At 44.5% G+C, this 16370-nt stretch overlaps 1 pseudogene; it reads right to left on the reverse strand.

Moving 5' to 3' along the window:
• Positions 1-12139: 12139 nt before the first annotated feature.
• The window catches only part of LOC139416654 (segment polarity protein dishevelled homolog DVL-1-like), an 86809-nt pseudogene continuing 82578 nt past the window's right edge, over positions 12140-16370 (reverse strand).

Consider the following 16370-nt stretch of genomic DNA (forward strand, 5'->3'; position numbering starts at 1 on the left):
GCTAAATATCTATTGACGGTATTCAAACCAATGATTTTTATGTTTTGAACCCAGCGTGCCAAAAAAAAAAAAGCCTGCCTTCATCGTGGCACTCCCCCCACGATTGTAAAAAAAAGCTGTAGAATGCATTTTGATTTATTAAATTCGTTATTGACACATTTACTGTATTACAGACACCTTAATGCATACTTTTAAATGATATTATGTGAGCTAAACATACAAATATTTATTTTTAAATATATTAAAACATTTTTGATAAAGTATACTTTTTTGAGATGACTAATGTTACTGTCCCATCTACAACAACAAAATACTTAATTAAGCAATAAGGCCTGAGGGGGTGTGATGTATAGCCAATTTACCACGGCTAAGTGCCTGGCTACAGCCCTTAGCCGTGGTATATTGACCATATATCACAAACTCCCGAGCTGCCTTATTGCTATTATAAACTGGTTACCAACATAATTAGAGAAATACAAATAAATGTTTTGTCATACCCGTGGTATACGGTCTGATATGCCACGACTGTCAGCCAATTTCTTCTGTCAAATGAACACACTTCTAGTGGCAAATGTGTGAAATTATAGCCATGGTATAAAAGGGATAATCAACTCGGGGCTCTATACGTTCTCTGGAAAATAATGCAACTCCGTGGAAGGTCACTTTACTGGATTAGCCCTTACTTAAATTAATTTTAATCATGATGGTGCAATCATACTTATCAAATTGTTTTTCCAAGTTGTGTTTCCAACATTAAAGAGGCAGTGCAGTCAAAAACGTGATATTCTTGTGTTTAATATACACTGCTCAAAAAAATAAAAGGGAACACTTAAACAACACAATGTAACTCCAAGTCAATCACACTTCTGTGAAATCAAACTGTCCACTTAGGAAGCAACACTGATTGACAATACATTTCACATGCTGTTGTGCAAATGGAATAGACAACAGGTGGAAATTATAGGCAATTAGCAAGACACCCCCAATAAAGGAGTGGTTCTGCAGGTGCTGACCACAGACCACTTCTCAGTTCCTATGCTTCCTGGCTGATGTTTTGGTCACTTTTGAATGCTGGCGGTGCTTTCACTCTAGTGGTAGCATGAGACGGAGTCTACAACCCACACAAGTGGCTCAGGTAGTGCAGCTCATCCAGGATGGCACATCAATGCGAGCTGTGGCAAGAAGGTTTGCTGTGTCTGTCAGCGTAGTGTCCAGAGCATGGAGGCGCTACCAGGAGACAGGCCAGTACATCAGGAGACATGGAGGAGGCCGTAGGAGGGCAACAACTCAGCTGCAGGACCCCTACCTCCAACTTTGTGCAAGGAGGAGCAGGAGGAGCACTGCCAGAGCCCTGCAAAAGGACCTCCAGCAGGCCACAAATGTGCATGTGTCTGCTCAAACGGTCAGAAACAGACTCCATGAGGGTGGTATGAGGGCCCGACGTCCACAGGTGGTGGTTGTGCTTACAGCCCAACACCGTGCAGGACGTTTGGCATTTGCCAGAGAACACCAAGATTGGCAAATTCGCCACTGGCGCCCTGTGCTCTTCACAGATGAAAGCAGGTTCACACTGAGCACATGTGACAGACGTGACAGTCTGGAGACTGTCACGTGGAGAACGTTCTGCTGCCTGCAACATCCTCCAGCATGACCGGTTTGGCAGTGGGTCAGTCATGGTGTGGGGTGGCATTTCTTTGTGGGGCCGCACAGCCCTCCATGTGCTCGCCAGAGGTAGCCTGACTGCCATTAGGTACCGAGATGAGATCCTCAGACCCCTTGTGAGACCATATGCTGGTGCGGTTGGCCCTGGGTTCCTCCTAATGCAAGACAATGCTAGACCTCATGTGGTTGAAGTGTGTCAGCAGTTCCTGCAAGAGGAAGGCATTGATGCTATGGACTGGCCTGCCCGTTCCCCAGACCTGAATCCAATTGAGCACATCTGGGACATCATGTCTCGCTCCATCCACCAACGCCACGTTGCACCACAGACTGTCCAGGAGTTGGCGGATGCTTTAGTCTAGGTCTGGGAGGAGATCCCTCAGGAGACCATCCGCCACCTCATCAGGAGCATGCCCAGGCGTTGTAGGGAGGTCATACAGGCACGTGGAGGCACGTGGAGGCCACACAGGCACGTGGAGGCCACACACACACATATTGAGCCTCATTTTGACTTGTTTTAAGGACATTACATCAAAGTTGGATCAGCCTGTAGTGTGGTTTTCCACTTTAATTTTGAGTGTGACTCCAAATCCAGACCTCCATGGGTTGATAAATTTGATTTCCATTAATCATTTTTGTGTGATTTTGTTGTCAGCACATTCAACTATGTAAAGAAAAAAGTATTTAATAAGAATATTTCATTCATTCAGATCTAGGATATGTTATTTTAGTGTTCCCTTTATTTTTTTGAGCAGTGTATATTTCGACTCTGAGGTTGGAATAATAATGTGAAATTGTGAAAATGATAATGCCCCTTTAGGGTAAGAGCTGTTTGAAAAGACATGCAATTTCAGCTTTTTTGCATGGGTGGGTTTGGATTGCCTGGCAATATCACCAGGCGGTAAAAGTTAATTGACCAATAACAAAGAGAGTTTGCCCTCCTCTCTGCCAATAACAGCTAGTTTTCAGGTTACATATCCCTCCCATTAGGCTCCTCCAATTAGGCCCTTCACTCAGACCACTCCCAGACATTCCTAGCTAAATTCTTGCTTGAGAAATTGGTTTTTGCTAAGAAGCCATTTTTGACCATTTAATTGAAAACAATCACAGTAAGGTACTAAATTGTTACCCAGAAAGGATTTGATATTGAGTTAAAAACGTCTGCAGGAGAATTTACCCGCCCAAGTCCAATTCTCCATGGAGACACAGCACTTTGAATTTACATCATGATATATTGGACTTGGTTCAATCAATCAATCACGTTTATTTTATAAAGCCCTTTTCATCAGCAGTTGTCACCAAGTGCTATACAGAAACCCAGCCTAAAACCCCAAAGCAAGCAATGCAGAGGCAGAAGCACAGTGGCTAAGAAAAGCTCCCTAGAAAGGCAGGAACCAAGCAAGAACCAGATTCCGAGGGGTGGCCAGTCATCTTCTGGCTATGCCAGGTGAAGATTATAAAGCTGTGTTCACATTGGCAGTTTCAAATTACTCAAATCCTATTTAGTTGCATAACTGATTCGAATCTGTTCTTTTTCCTGCAGTCTGAACAGCCAGCCATAAAGCACATGGAATTGGATATTTCAAGCCATATTTAAAATCTGATTCCTGGCCGTGTGACTTGTGTCTGACTGGTCAAATCTGATTTATTTACCCTCAAGTGGTTTTTAGACTGTTATTTTGCATATCTTGTTGCTTGCTGGCTACTCTGTTGACAGTTTGACAAGAACATGTGGTAGATAAACAATTACCAAGCTAGTTACAAACAAATAAGTGAATGTTCTAGAAAGCTAAACAGCTACCTAGCTAGCTAGTTGACTGCTGTGGCTAGTCAAAAAGGACTTGACTTGAGACTTTAAAAGTGTTCTTACCCTATGATTTTGAACATTCAAAGCAACTGGGAAACGTCCATGACAGGCACTGTTGTCACCTTAGCTTGCTACATAACTTCTGAGTGATGGGAAGCACAAGCACCACCACCAATCAGCCTACACTAATGCACACACACACACACGCACACACACACACACACACACGTCATTACTATGACAACTAGCATAGCCTTGTCAGCTGATTACTGCTGTCTGAACACACACAAATCCGATTTGGTCACTTTTAACTTGCTGTTTGGACAGTCCATAGTGCAAAACGGATTTGAAAACTAAACTGATTTGAGCATTAAGGCCTGACATATCCTCATGGGGTTCTCTGTGTTACAATAGTAGTATTGTACTGAAAGAAGAACAAAATAAGAGACAAAATATGTTATGATCTCACACCATGGAAGAATGTGAATGTCCTCTTAGGACAGGGAGGAAGACATTTCTGGGCTGAGAACAAGGCCATACTGAGGGAGAGGAAGTAGCATCAAGGGAGGAAAGATGATGTTGTGCAGAGCAACACATGGTTTGGGAGAAGTCATTACAAAACCTTTCAACTTTCTTTGTCATTCCCTTGTGCTCATCCGCTGTTGTTTTGACTGAGTCAACCTGACTGGAGAGACTGCTACTATTCATATTTCACAACAGAGGAAATAGGAGCCTCACCACAAAAGGAGAAGCAACATTGCTGAACTGATGAAGCTTGGAAATGGAAAGTGAAACAAAAAGCAAGTTTTGTCATGAAAGTACCAATGACTCCTTCCAAAACTTTGCCATGCATGGGAAACACAATAGATCACCACATTAGATAACATTTGGCTGCATAAAATTCCAAGCAAACAGATCAAGCCCTCTTTAAATAGTTTAATTGAAATAGGGAGAGCTGTGACACACTTGTCTGGAAAGGAGGTTGTTTGTTACTGCAACATTTGCAAATTTTTTTTGAGACCTCTCGTTGTCTGGATATGATAATCCAACCGTTGTAATGGAGAGGGGCTGCGCTCGGGGGCTGTGTGTGTGAGCGTGTTTGAGTGAGAATATCACAGAGGAGAACCAACCAGAAAACGCACAGCCCCTTAATTATCGACGCATCTCGCCGACAACATCAAAGAGCCATTCCAATCTCTGAAGCCAGGAGGACTTTGAGAGTTAGGTGTTAGCCAGATGGGAAATCCATCCAGGGGAACATACACTACATGGCCAAAAGCATGTGGACACGTTCTCGTCAAACATCTCATTCCAAAATAATTGCCATTAATATGGAGTTGGTCCCCCGCTTTGCTGCAATAACAGCCTCCTGTCTTCTGGGAAGGCTTTCCACTAAATGTTGGAACATTGTTGGGTTCAGCCACAAGAGCATTGATGAGGTCAGGCACTGATGTTTGCAATTAGGCCTGGCTCGCAGTCAGCGTTCCAATTCATCCCAAAGGCGTCCGCCAAGCCCAGATTCGTCCGTCGGACTGCCAGATCGTGAAGTGTGATTCATCACTCCAGAGAATGCGTTTCCACTGAGTCGAGCTTTACACCACTGTAGCTCAGCTTCCAGGAGTTGCTAAGGATGGAGGTTTAGAGTTTAGTTGCTGTTCCCAATAAGTTATTCCTTAAGAGACATCCAGGGGAAAAAAGGTGATGCATTGTCCATCCTGTGGTTAGAGACTCCAGCATCGCTTGGGTTAGATATGGGAGGGGGGAGTTAAGACGTGGGACTCAGCCCTACCTCAATGTTTGGGGTAGTGCTAAGATTAGGGGCAGGTTAGGATGTACCTAAGTACTTTCGTTGAGTCCATTGGGGTATTTTGTATTCGTATCTTAATCCAAGCATTTTCACTGCTCTTGCTTTGTTGATCCGACCAATAACGATGTTCCAGGCCCATGATTTCCAACACTATTCATCCATGGTATTTAACCTGGAGTTAAGGTTGTGGTTGAGGCTAGGGTTTTTTAGTTAAGTCAATTTATTTTTTGTATGATTTAAACAAAATGCTGTTTAGATCCCATCCCTCGGGAGTAGGTACCGTTGAAGAATGGGATCTAAAATTAATTAGGCCTATGTTGTTAGACCCATCCCTTGTGTAAGGTCTGCTTCCAACTCACACTCTCAAACACATAGATCCCCTGAACACAGCTCACTCTTCAGCTCACTTTCCAGCTCACACTCTCAAACACGTAGATCCCCTGAACGCAGCTCACTCTCCAGCTCACTTTCCAGTTCACACTCTCAAACACATAGATCCCCTGAACGCAGCTCACTCTCCAGATCCTAATCACCTGAAAACTGATCACCTGTTCACACACCTGTATGTCATTATCACACACTATTTAGTTCAGTTCTCCACACCCCATCATTGTGAGGTATTGTTTGTTTTGTGACACACTTCTATTTGAAGTGTTGGGTTTCCTGTAATTAATCCTCCTGTGTATGATCGTTTTGGCCTGCCTCACTAATGATGCCTATTACCTGCCTGTAATTATTAGTTGTTGTTAATTGTTTTTAATAACCTGCCCCGGGACTGCGGTTGAAAATTAGCCGGCTGGCTAAAACCGGCACTTTTACTGAAACGTTGATTCACGTGCACTGTCCCTGTAAAAATAAAATAAACTCAAACTCAATTTAGCCTATCAGATTTCCTGTTATCAACCTATTGCCTGATCTCCCAGACGACGTTACTAGCCTTTTCCCTGCCTGTACTGTTGCCTTGTTTGGACCCCCTGTGTATGACCTTCTGCCTGCCCCTGGACCCAGCTAACTGCTTCCTCCTGTGTATGACCTTCTGCCTGCCCCTGGACCCAGCTAACTGCTTCCTCCTGTGTATGACCTTCTGCCTTCCCCTGGACCCAGCTACCTGCTTCCTCCTGTGTATTACCTTCTGCCTGCCCCTGGACCCAGCTACCTGCTTCCTCCTGTGTATGACCTTCTGCCTGCCCCTGGACCCAGCTACCTGCCTCCTCCTGTGTATGACCTTCTGCCTGCCCCTGGACCCAGCTACCTGCTTCCTCCTGTGTATGACCTTCTGCATGCCCCTGGACCCAGCTACCTGCTTCCTCCTGTGTATGACCTTCTGCCTTCCCCTGGACCCAGCTACCTGCCTCCTCCTGTGTATGACCTTCTGCCTGCCCCTGGACCCAGCTACCTGCTTCCTCCTGTGTATGACCTTCTGCCTTCCCCTGGACCCAGCTACCTGCCTCCTCCTGTGTATGACCTTCTGCCTGCCCCTGGACCCAGCTACCTGCCTCCTCCTGTGTATGACCTTCTGCCTGCCCCTGGACCCAGCTACCTGCTTCCTCCTGTGTATGACCTTCTGCCTGCCCCTGGACCCAGCTACCTGCCTCCTCCTGTGTATGACCTTCTGCCTGCCCCTGGACCCAGCTACCTGCTTCCTCCTGTGTATGACCTTCTGCCTTCCCCTGGACCCAGCTACCTGCCTCCTCCTGTGTATGACCTTCTGCCTGCCCCTGGACCCAGCTACCTGCCTCCTCCTGTGTATGACCTTCTGCCTGCCCCTGGACCCAGCTACCTGCCTCCTCCTGTGTATGACCTTCTGCCTGCCCCTGGACCCAGCTACCTGCCTCCTAATGTGGTCCTTTGCAAATAAACACCTGCTGAGCCCTGCGCTTGAAACCAGCTCTCTGTCTCCCATCGTGTTCATTACACCTTGGGAGTATGTATTCTTGAAGTTGGGTAATCTCCACTAAATAATATTTAGAATTGGGTAACCTGGTTAAACTGTTGGGGTAAATGTTTTGCACCTTTGTGTTGCTGTCTCTGATCTTCTTTCAACCTTTCACACACCCAACTTTGTCCAACACACACAGGTGTAGGATTTAAGGTCATCAGGACATGAAACGTCAAAAACTTAATCTGCCTACACATGTTACATCAATAGCACACCCCCACTTCTCCCACTCTGAACAATACTTGCGTACAGACACACAGCATGTTGAAGTGTAGGCCCCTACGACTACAGCTTGTCATAGTAACACTGTCTAGTAAAAGAGCTGCTCACAGTCAGTTTGTCAAAGTGAGGGCTGAGGTGGTTTTGAGTAAAGTTATTGACACATAACAGAACCTTTTTATATAGTGGGCTTAGATATTTGCATCGAACAGGGCCATACTGAAACTACGTCACTCCACATTTCACGCAAACCTTTCCACCAGCTGTGCAACACAGCCATAGTAGTCACCACATGTTCTGGGCTGTAGCTCTGAAGAGGCTTGCTCTAGTGTCTACAGTAAAAGTGCCACCTCTGCAGCGGGGTCACCTCCTCTGCCTCTCCTGGGCCACAGCAGAAGCGTCACTTCCTGTTAGAAGCACCACATCCTCCCACTCGTGTGACTGACGGGTAGCATGTCAGTAGGGTCTCATGACGTCCCAGCGGGGTCTGCTCTGGCCCGGTGTGATCCTCACTCAGGCTCAGACTGTCAGCCCACAGGGAAAGTACAGCAGTGTTTGTACCAGTAAGTTCCACTCGGAGGCGGGTAGATTTACCAGCAAAGCATATACCTTCATCAAGAAAAAAGACAAGACACTACAGAATGTATTGCCTTGCCAGAAATAACACCACATTTGCAAACCATGGTGTATAGTGTACACTTATTCATTGTGCACTGGCACACATCAATTCATACATTATCCACCAGTTATATACTCCTGAGACCTAGCAATTCATTTTTGTCCTCTAATAAACATGAGTATTTGGTCTGTATCTCTAAGGCCATACATGCCACTGTGCTAGGTCTGTTGTACGTTCTGAGAGAACATTCTGGCTTTTCAGTGATACCACGTATGGGGGTGTCACCTTGATAATATTTTCTTTATAGCAGTTTGTTATATCTGGAGTACCTCTCCTGTCTTATCCGGTGTCCTGTGTGAATCTAAGTATGCTCTCTCTAATTCTCTCTTTCTCTCGCCCTAGGACCATGCCTAAGGACTACCTGACATGATGACTCCTTGCTGTCCCCAGTCCAGCTGGCCATGCTGCTGCTCCAGTTTCAACTGTTCTGCCTGCGGCTATGGAATCCTGACCTGTTCACCGGACGTGCTACCTGTCCCAGACCTGTTATGTGACCATGCTGGTCATTTATGAACATTTGAACATCTTGGCCATGTTCTGTTATAATCTCCACCCGGCACAGCCAGAAGAGGACTGGCCACACCTCATAGCCTGGTTCCTCTCTAGGTTTCTTCCTAGGTTTTGGCCTTTTTAGGGAGTTTTTAGCCAACGTGCTTCAACACCTGCATTGCTTGCTGTTTGGGGTTTTAGGCTGGGTTTCTGTACAGCACTTTGAGATATCAGATGATATATACGAAGGGCTGTATAAATACATTTGATTTGATTTGATTTCTTTCTGGTTCTGGCTACAATCACAATTAGCACATTTTATGGTAGGTGTGTGTAATTGTCTAATTGATTTTGAACTTTGACCTGTGTACAAATGGTCTTCTGTGCAGTAAAGACCCATGATGATCACAAGGATCTACACTGAACAAAAATATAAACGCAACATGTAAAGTGTTGGTTCCATGAGCTGAAATAAAAGATCCCAGAAATGTTTCATTTGCACAAGAAGCTTATTTCCTAAAATGTTAGTGAGCATTTCTCCTTTGCCAAGACAATCCATCCACCTGACAGGTGTGGCATATCAAGAATCTGATTAAACAGCACGGTCATAACACAGGTGTATCTTGTGCTGGGGACAATAAAAGGCCACTCTAAAATGTGCAGTTTTGTCACACAACGCCACAGATGTCTCAAGTTTTGAGGGAGCATGCAAATGGCATGCTGACTGCAGGAATGCCACCAGCACTGTTTTAGAGAATTTGTCAGTACATCCAACCGGCTTCACAACCGCAGATCACGTGTATGGCGTTGTGTGTGCGAGCAGTTTGCCGACGTCAATGTTGTGAACAGAGTGCCCAGTGGTGGCGGTGGGGTTATGGTATGGGCAGGCATAAGCTACGGACAACAAACACAATTTCATTTTATCGATGACAATATGAATGCGCAAAAATACCGTAACGAGATCCTGAGGCCCATTTTTTTTAAAGGTATCTGTGACCAACAGATGCATATCTGTATTCCCAGTCATGTGAAATCCAGATTAGGGTCTAAACAATTTATTTCAATTGACTGATTTCCTCATATGAACTTTAACTCTAACTTTAACTTATATTTTTTGTTCATTATAAGTATGTTTTCCATGTGATTTTCAGAGGGACAGTGATCTGACGTTTGGTCAAAGAAATTGATGAAAATGTCTTAAACGTCATAATTTTATGATTTACAACTTTGGTTTAGTAATCAAACATTTGGCTCTAAATTTGGACCAATTGGATCTATCAACTCAGAGGGATGAGCATATGAACGAGGACATGTTCAACTACTGGAAAATGCGTTTTGGGAGGATGAAATCATATATTTATCATATATGATATATATATATATATATATATATATGATATATCATATATTTATTATCTTGATGTACTATCTGTACTTACTGTATGGGTTAAACAAACGGTGAAGGCCGAATCGAACATAAAGGGTTAAATAAGAGCTAGCTAATACATGTACTCTGCTAACTAGGTTTTTACCTATTGTCCCCATTTACTGTAATGTCAAATGTTTCATATTTACTATTAACCCTAATGGCCACTACAGTTTACATACAATAAATATTGTATACAAATATTCTTGTTGCATTATTTTCTTTTTAGCATGTTTTTTTCCACCCAAAATATAAACTCAGCAAAAAGAAAACGTCCTCTCACTGTCAATTGCATTTATTTTCAGAAACTTAACATGTGTAAATATTTGTATGAACATAAGATTCAAACACATAAACTGAACAAGTTCCATAGACATGTGACTAACAGAAAGTGAATAATGTGTCCCTGAACAAAGGAGGTGTCAAAATCAAAAGTAACAGTATCTGGTGTGGCCACCAGCTGCATTAAGTACTGCAGTGCATCTCCTCCTCATGGACTGCACCAGGTTTGCCAGTTCTTGCTGTGAGATTTTACCCCACTCTTCCCCCAAGGCACCTGCAAGTTTCCAGACATTTCTGGGGAGAATGGCCCTAGCCCTCACCCTCTGATCCAACAGGTCACAGACGTGCTCAATGGGATTGAGATCCGGGCTCTTCGCTGGCCATGGCAGAACACTGACATTTCTGTCTTGCAGGAAATCACGCAAAGAATGAGCAGTATGGTTGGTGGCATTGTCATGCTGGAGGATCATGTCAGGATGAGCCTGCAAGAAGGGTGCCACATGAGGGAGGAGGATGTCTTCCCTGTAACGCACAGCGTTGAGATGAGCTGCAATGACAACAAGCTCAGTCCAATGATGCTGTGACACACCGCCCCAGACCATGACGGACCCTCCACTTCCAAATCGATCCCACTCCAGAGTACAGGCCTTGGTGTAACGCTCATTCCTTCGACGATAAACGTGAATCCGACCATCACCCCCCGAATCCAACTGCTCCTCGTCAGTGAAGAGCACTTTTTGCCAGTCCTGTCTGGTCCAGCGACGGTGGGTTTATACCCATAGGCGACGATGTTTCCGGTGATGTCTGGTGAGGGCCTGCCTTACAACAGGTTTACAAGCCCTCAGTCCAGCCTCTCTCAACCTATTGGGGACAGTCTGAGCACTCATGGAAGGATTGTGCATTCCTGGTGTAACTCGGGCAGTTGTTGTTGCCATCAGGTGGGATGTTTGGATGTACCAATCCTGTGCAGGTGTTGTTACATGTGGTCTGCCACTTCGAGGACGATCAGCTGTCCGTCCTGTTTCCCTGTAGCGCTGTCTTAGGCGTCTCACAGTACGGACATTGCAATTTATTGCCCTGGCCACATCTGCAGTCATCATGCCTCCTTGCAGCATGCCTAAGGCACGTTCACGCAGATGAGCAGGGGCACTGGGCATCTTTCTTTTGGTGTTTTTCAGTCAGTAGAAAGGCCTCTTTAGTGTCCTAAGTTTTCATAACTGTGACCTTAATTGCCTACTTAACAACTGTTACACAGGTGCATGTTCATTAATTGTTTATGGTTCATTGAACAAGCATGGGAAACCGCGTTTAAACCCTTTACAATGAAGATCTGTGAAGTTATTTGGATTTTAATGAATTATCTTTGAAAGACAGGGTCCTGAAAAAGGGGTTTCTTTTTTTGCTGAGTTTTTATAATAATTCCAAAATCTTTTTTTTGCTGTGTCTCAGAAGGATACTCTATACATCTGGCCTAGTCTTTTTGAACACATTTCATGTTGATCTGAAAACACTCATATCACTTCTGCTATTTCTAAATGTATTCTACAAATTCAACATTTCACAAATTGTTTACTTGAATGGGTGAATACGGAATAGGACAAAGATAACAATAAATACCTCAGATGGCTGGATGTCTCCTACTGCTGGTTAAATAATGTAAATGCAATTATGACTATTGGCTACCATTGAGCATATAACACTTAGCATCATGTAATACAGTTAAAAGCTGTCTAACCAATCTTTTTTTCTGGTTTCTGTACGTACAACTAAAAAGCACGGTTCACAATGTTGTTTTTTAGAAGAGAAAAACAGACAAAATCTTTGTACATATATATTTTTTTATTCTTATATATAATACATTTCTATGTACAATTTATTCCTCTTTTTGTAAAGAAACAAAACGACGGACGAAGCTTTGATTGCAAACAGTGTTTCATACTAAAGGGCCAGAGAGAGAGCGAGACAATTAAAAAGTGCTCAAATAATTAGGACAGTGCCGTGATAGAAAGGTCTTATGCACCACACCGTTTGTGTGTTGTCGGTAGACTCAAACACAGCTGTATTCATTTGTTTCAAAATAATAATTTTTCACCAGAAATCATCTGGTGATATCACAGAACAATACCTACACTGTACAGAACTACACACCTCACTGTGTGAAGCTTTGGTTATCTCTGATTCTGTCAACACTGATGACTGGAGGGGGACATCCATCCACTTTCAGCGACCCTGTTGTCTTTAACTGGTGATGATCAGCTTAGTTCTGTTTCAGGTAGTAGACCTCAAACACATGTCTGTTGTGGAGGTCACGGGTCAATTGACTGCATTATTAATGAGACATTGGACAAAGCACAGCTAGGACAGTCCTGGCCACTGAGTCACAGAGAGGGAAACCATGTGTGATTGTAAATGTGTCATAGAGAGAGGTATGACACTGACCGTCAATGCAACATCATGATCACATAAATATCACTAAACTTCTCCAGTGTATGGATTCTCCCTTTAGACCATTGGCAAGATGCACTACCCCCACAATTGAAACTAACAACTGGCTACAGTGTCTCCCTTATGAAGTTGGACAAATACAAGGGCTGTCAAATGGGCTGAGGCTTGTTTTGACTAGTTAGATTACTGATATGCTCTCTTATCCGGTATTCAGGGAGACCATGACATATTATGTAGGGGGACCAGGTGCATACGGGATAAGATAGCAGGTCAGTCGGTTAGAGCAGGAGTTTTGGTATTATGGGCTAAACAGTGGAAGTTTGTGTAAAGGGCTCTGGATGGGTCTGGGGGATTGAGATCCAGACCCAGTCAGTTGGCCTGGATGTCAGGTTCTACAAACAGGTAGTCCACATAGAGTAAGTACATGCTCTCAGGACTGGACTGTCTGTGTGGCAGCTCACAAGGATCACCATAATGAACACCACTCACATCGATTTCACAAACTCTACACGTCACGTCAATACAAAGGAGCTGGCAGGGGTCCAGTTCAGACACTGAGGCTCTGTGTGTTTGTGTGATAGCAGGACTCTCATCTGTTCTGTTGTGCTCTAGTCTGCTGTCTTCCCCTGCTCCGACATCAGAGGGAGGGAGGGGACCAGCGTCTACATTCTTAACTCAGGGATAGTCAGTAGCAGAGAGGTAAAGAAGAAAAGGAGAGGCGGGACGGACAGGCGTCAGGCGTCAGGCGTCAGGCAGTTGGACGGGGGAGTTGTTTGTGCTCAGCGAGTTTTTAAAAGGCACTGTCCTGTCTGTCACATGATGTCAACAAAGAACTCACAGGGATTGCCCATAGCGTGCTGAAAGGACTGGCGGCTGGCCGTGAGCTCAGGGGGGACGGCTCCTAGCTCCCGTACTGGGGGGGCCCCGGGAGGGGTGCTGCTGCTGACGGAGGTCTTAGGGGCCAACCGGGCCAGGCAGTATGGGGGGGGCAGGCCAGGGGGGCCGTAGGAGGAGGCGTGGCTTCGCTCACTGTGGCCACATGAGCCAAGCCCAGGCTGGGTGAAAGGGGCGTGTTTGTAGGTGAAGGAGGCGTGGCTGTGGGCATGGCTGTTCTGTGACTGACAGTGGCTCCTGTGAGACTGGGCATGGCTGAAACCCGAGCGGGCGTGGCTGTTGCTGGAGTGGGCATGGCTGCTGTGATGACTCAACTGGCTGGCGGACCTATCACCAGGGCGCCTCGCCCCTAGGATGCCCGGTGGCTCGGATTCACTGCATGTGGATCTGTGACCCTTCTCTTGTGGGGAGGAGCGTCGGCAAGGGCCCTTCCCTGTCCCAATACCCACACTGGGGTTGGATCCACTGCTTCTGCTTCCTAGGAGAGGACAGAAACACACACACGTCAGCTGGGCAGTCTCTCACCTGGTTTAACAACACCAGACACACATCAGCAGCTCCACCTCAGCAGCTACTTATTGCTGATTTTGAACAGATGGCTGAATTGGCTGCCATTGCTGTGATAATCATGGTGGTTGAACATTCATTATAATTCTCATCCACTATACAGACCTAGTTGTTAACAGTCAAAGACAAACACATGATAATTCCCTGGCTTTTTCTCCCGCAAATCTCAGAACGACTTCCCACTGGGCACAGACGTCAGTCCAACATCTAGTTTTGATTTACATTTGGTTAGTTGTCAACTAACCTGAATTCAAAGTGAAATCAACAAAACAATTCATAGAATTGGATTTAGGTTAAAAGTTGGGTGAAAGAATGACATTCCCAAATCCAATCAGTTTTCCATGTTGATTCGACGTCATCACATCGAACTTTTTGTTGTTGAAATTATGTGAAAACAACGTTGATTCAACCAGTTTTTGCCCAGTAGGTTGAGATGCCACTCTATCACCTATCAATGCTGACTATGGACTCCTCTCTGGATTTTATTGATACAAATGTAACGATACACCTGCATCATCACATTTTAACATTGGAGCACTGCATTGGCAATAGCCCCACAAATGGTGCTTTTATCATCTGTTCTCGGAGAAAGACATCCATTCAGTATTCCAGTGTTTAATTGTACAGAGAAATATGAAAACGATCGTACTGATACAGGTGTACAACATTATCATCATGATCAAACATTTCCCCCACCTTTCGATAAGCAATGAGCCCAACAGTACTGGGTAAAGTGGTGAATGATTGCCCCCTAGCAGTGAGAATGATAGTGCAAGGCTTGGCCTGAACTGATCCTCCTGAATCATGCACATCTCTGACAGAGACTACAGCAGCACAGTACCAACCAACACATGCCCACAGGTGCAGAGAGGGAGAACAGACGGTCAGGAGAGGAGAGTCAAACAGACACAGCTGCAGGAGCAGAAACAGTACGGACACACACCTTCACACAGGCATACACTCAAACACTCAGAGGGAGAGGCATGGGAGAAGCACGGGAAACAATAACCTTAAACACTATGGTATGAGGAGAACAAGGTGTATATATATACAGTGGGGCAAAAAAGGATTTAGTCAGCCACCAATTGTGCAAGTTCTCCCACTTAAAAAGATGAGAGAGGCCTGTAATTTTCATCATAGGTACACTTCAACTATGGCAGACAAAATGAGAAAAAAAATCCAGAAAATCACATTGTAGGATTTTTTATGAATTTATTTGCAAATTATGGTGGAAAATAAGTATTTGATCAATAACAAAAGTTTATCTCAATACTTTTGGCCCTTTGTTGGCAATGACAGAGGTCAAACATTTTCTGTAAGTCTTCACAAGGTTTTCACACACTGTTGCTGGTATTTTGGCCCATTCCTCCATGCAGATCTCCTCTAGAGCAGTGATTTTTTGGGGCTGTTGCTGGGCAACACGGACTTTCAACTCCCTCCAAAGATTTTCTATGGGGTTGAGATCTGGAGACTGGCTAGGCCAATCCAGGACCTTGAAATGCTTCTTTTTACCCCTTTTTCTCCCCTACTATCTTGTCTCATCGCTACAACTCCCGTACGGGCTCGGGAGAGACGAAGGTTGAAAGTCATGCGTCCTCCGATACACAACCCAACCAAGCCGCACTGCTTCTTAATCTTAAGTCTACCCCCTCCTTTTTCGAACATTCTGTTAAAAATCGCGCAACTTTTCAGCGTCCTGCTACTCATGCCAGGAATATAGTATATGCATATGATTAGTATGTGTGGATAGAAAACACTCTGAAGTTTCTAAAACTGGTTAAATCACGGCTGTGACTATAACAGATCGTGTGTTTCATCGAAAAGTGCAAGAAAAACTGCTCTCTGAAAGCTAAAAATAATTTCCATGCGTCACTTTCATGGGTTGTTAAAAGGGCACAAAATTAATTATGGACCTGCATGCAATTTCTACAGATTCCACACGATGTCGCCATTGTCGTCATTTTCCAGGGACTTTTTTGTTGGTAAATCCAACTAACTGGATTCCATTTCTTCCGGTCTCCGCCAGGATGTTGTGAAGTGCACATTGGCAGCCATTGATTTGAAGACGAGGAGCTATTGAATATACATCGCCCTGTAATCATTTTGATAGATTATAAACGTTTACTAATACCTAAAGTTGGATTACAAAAGTATTTC

This window comes from Oncorhynchus clarkii, chromosome 9 (assembly GCF_045791955.1).
Source record: "Oncorhynchus clarkii lewisi isolate Uvic-CL-2024 chromosome 9, UVic_Ocla_1.0, whole genome shotgun sequence".
NCBI classification, from domain to species: domain Eukaryota; kingdom Metazoa; phylum Chordata; class Actinopteri; order Salmoniformes; family Salmonidae; genus Oncorhynchus; species Oncorhynchus clarkii.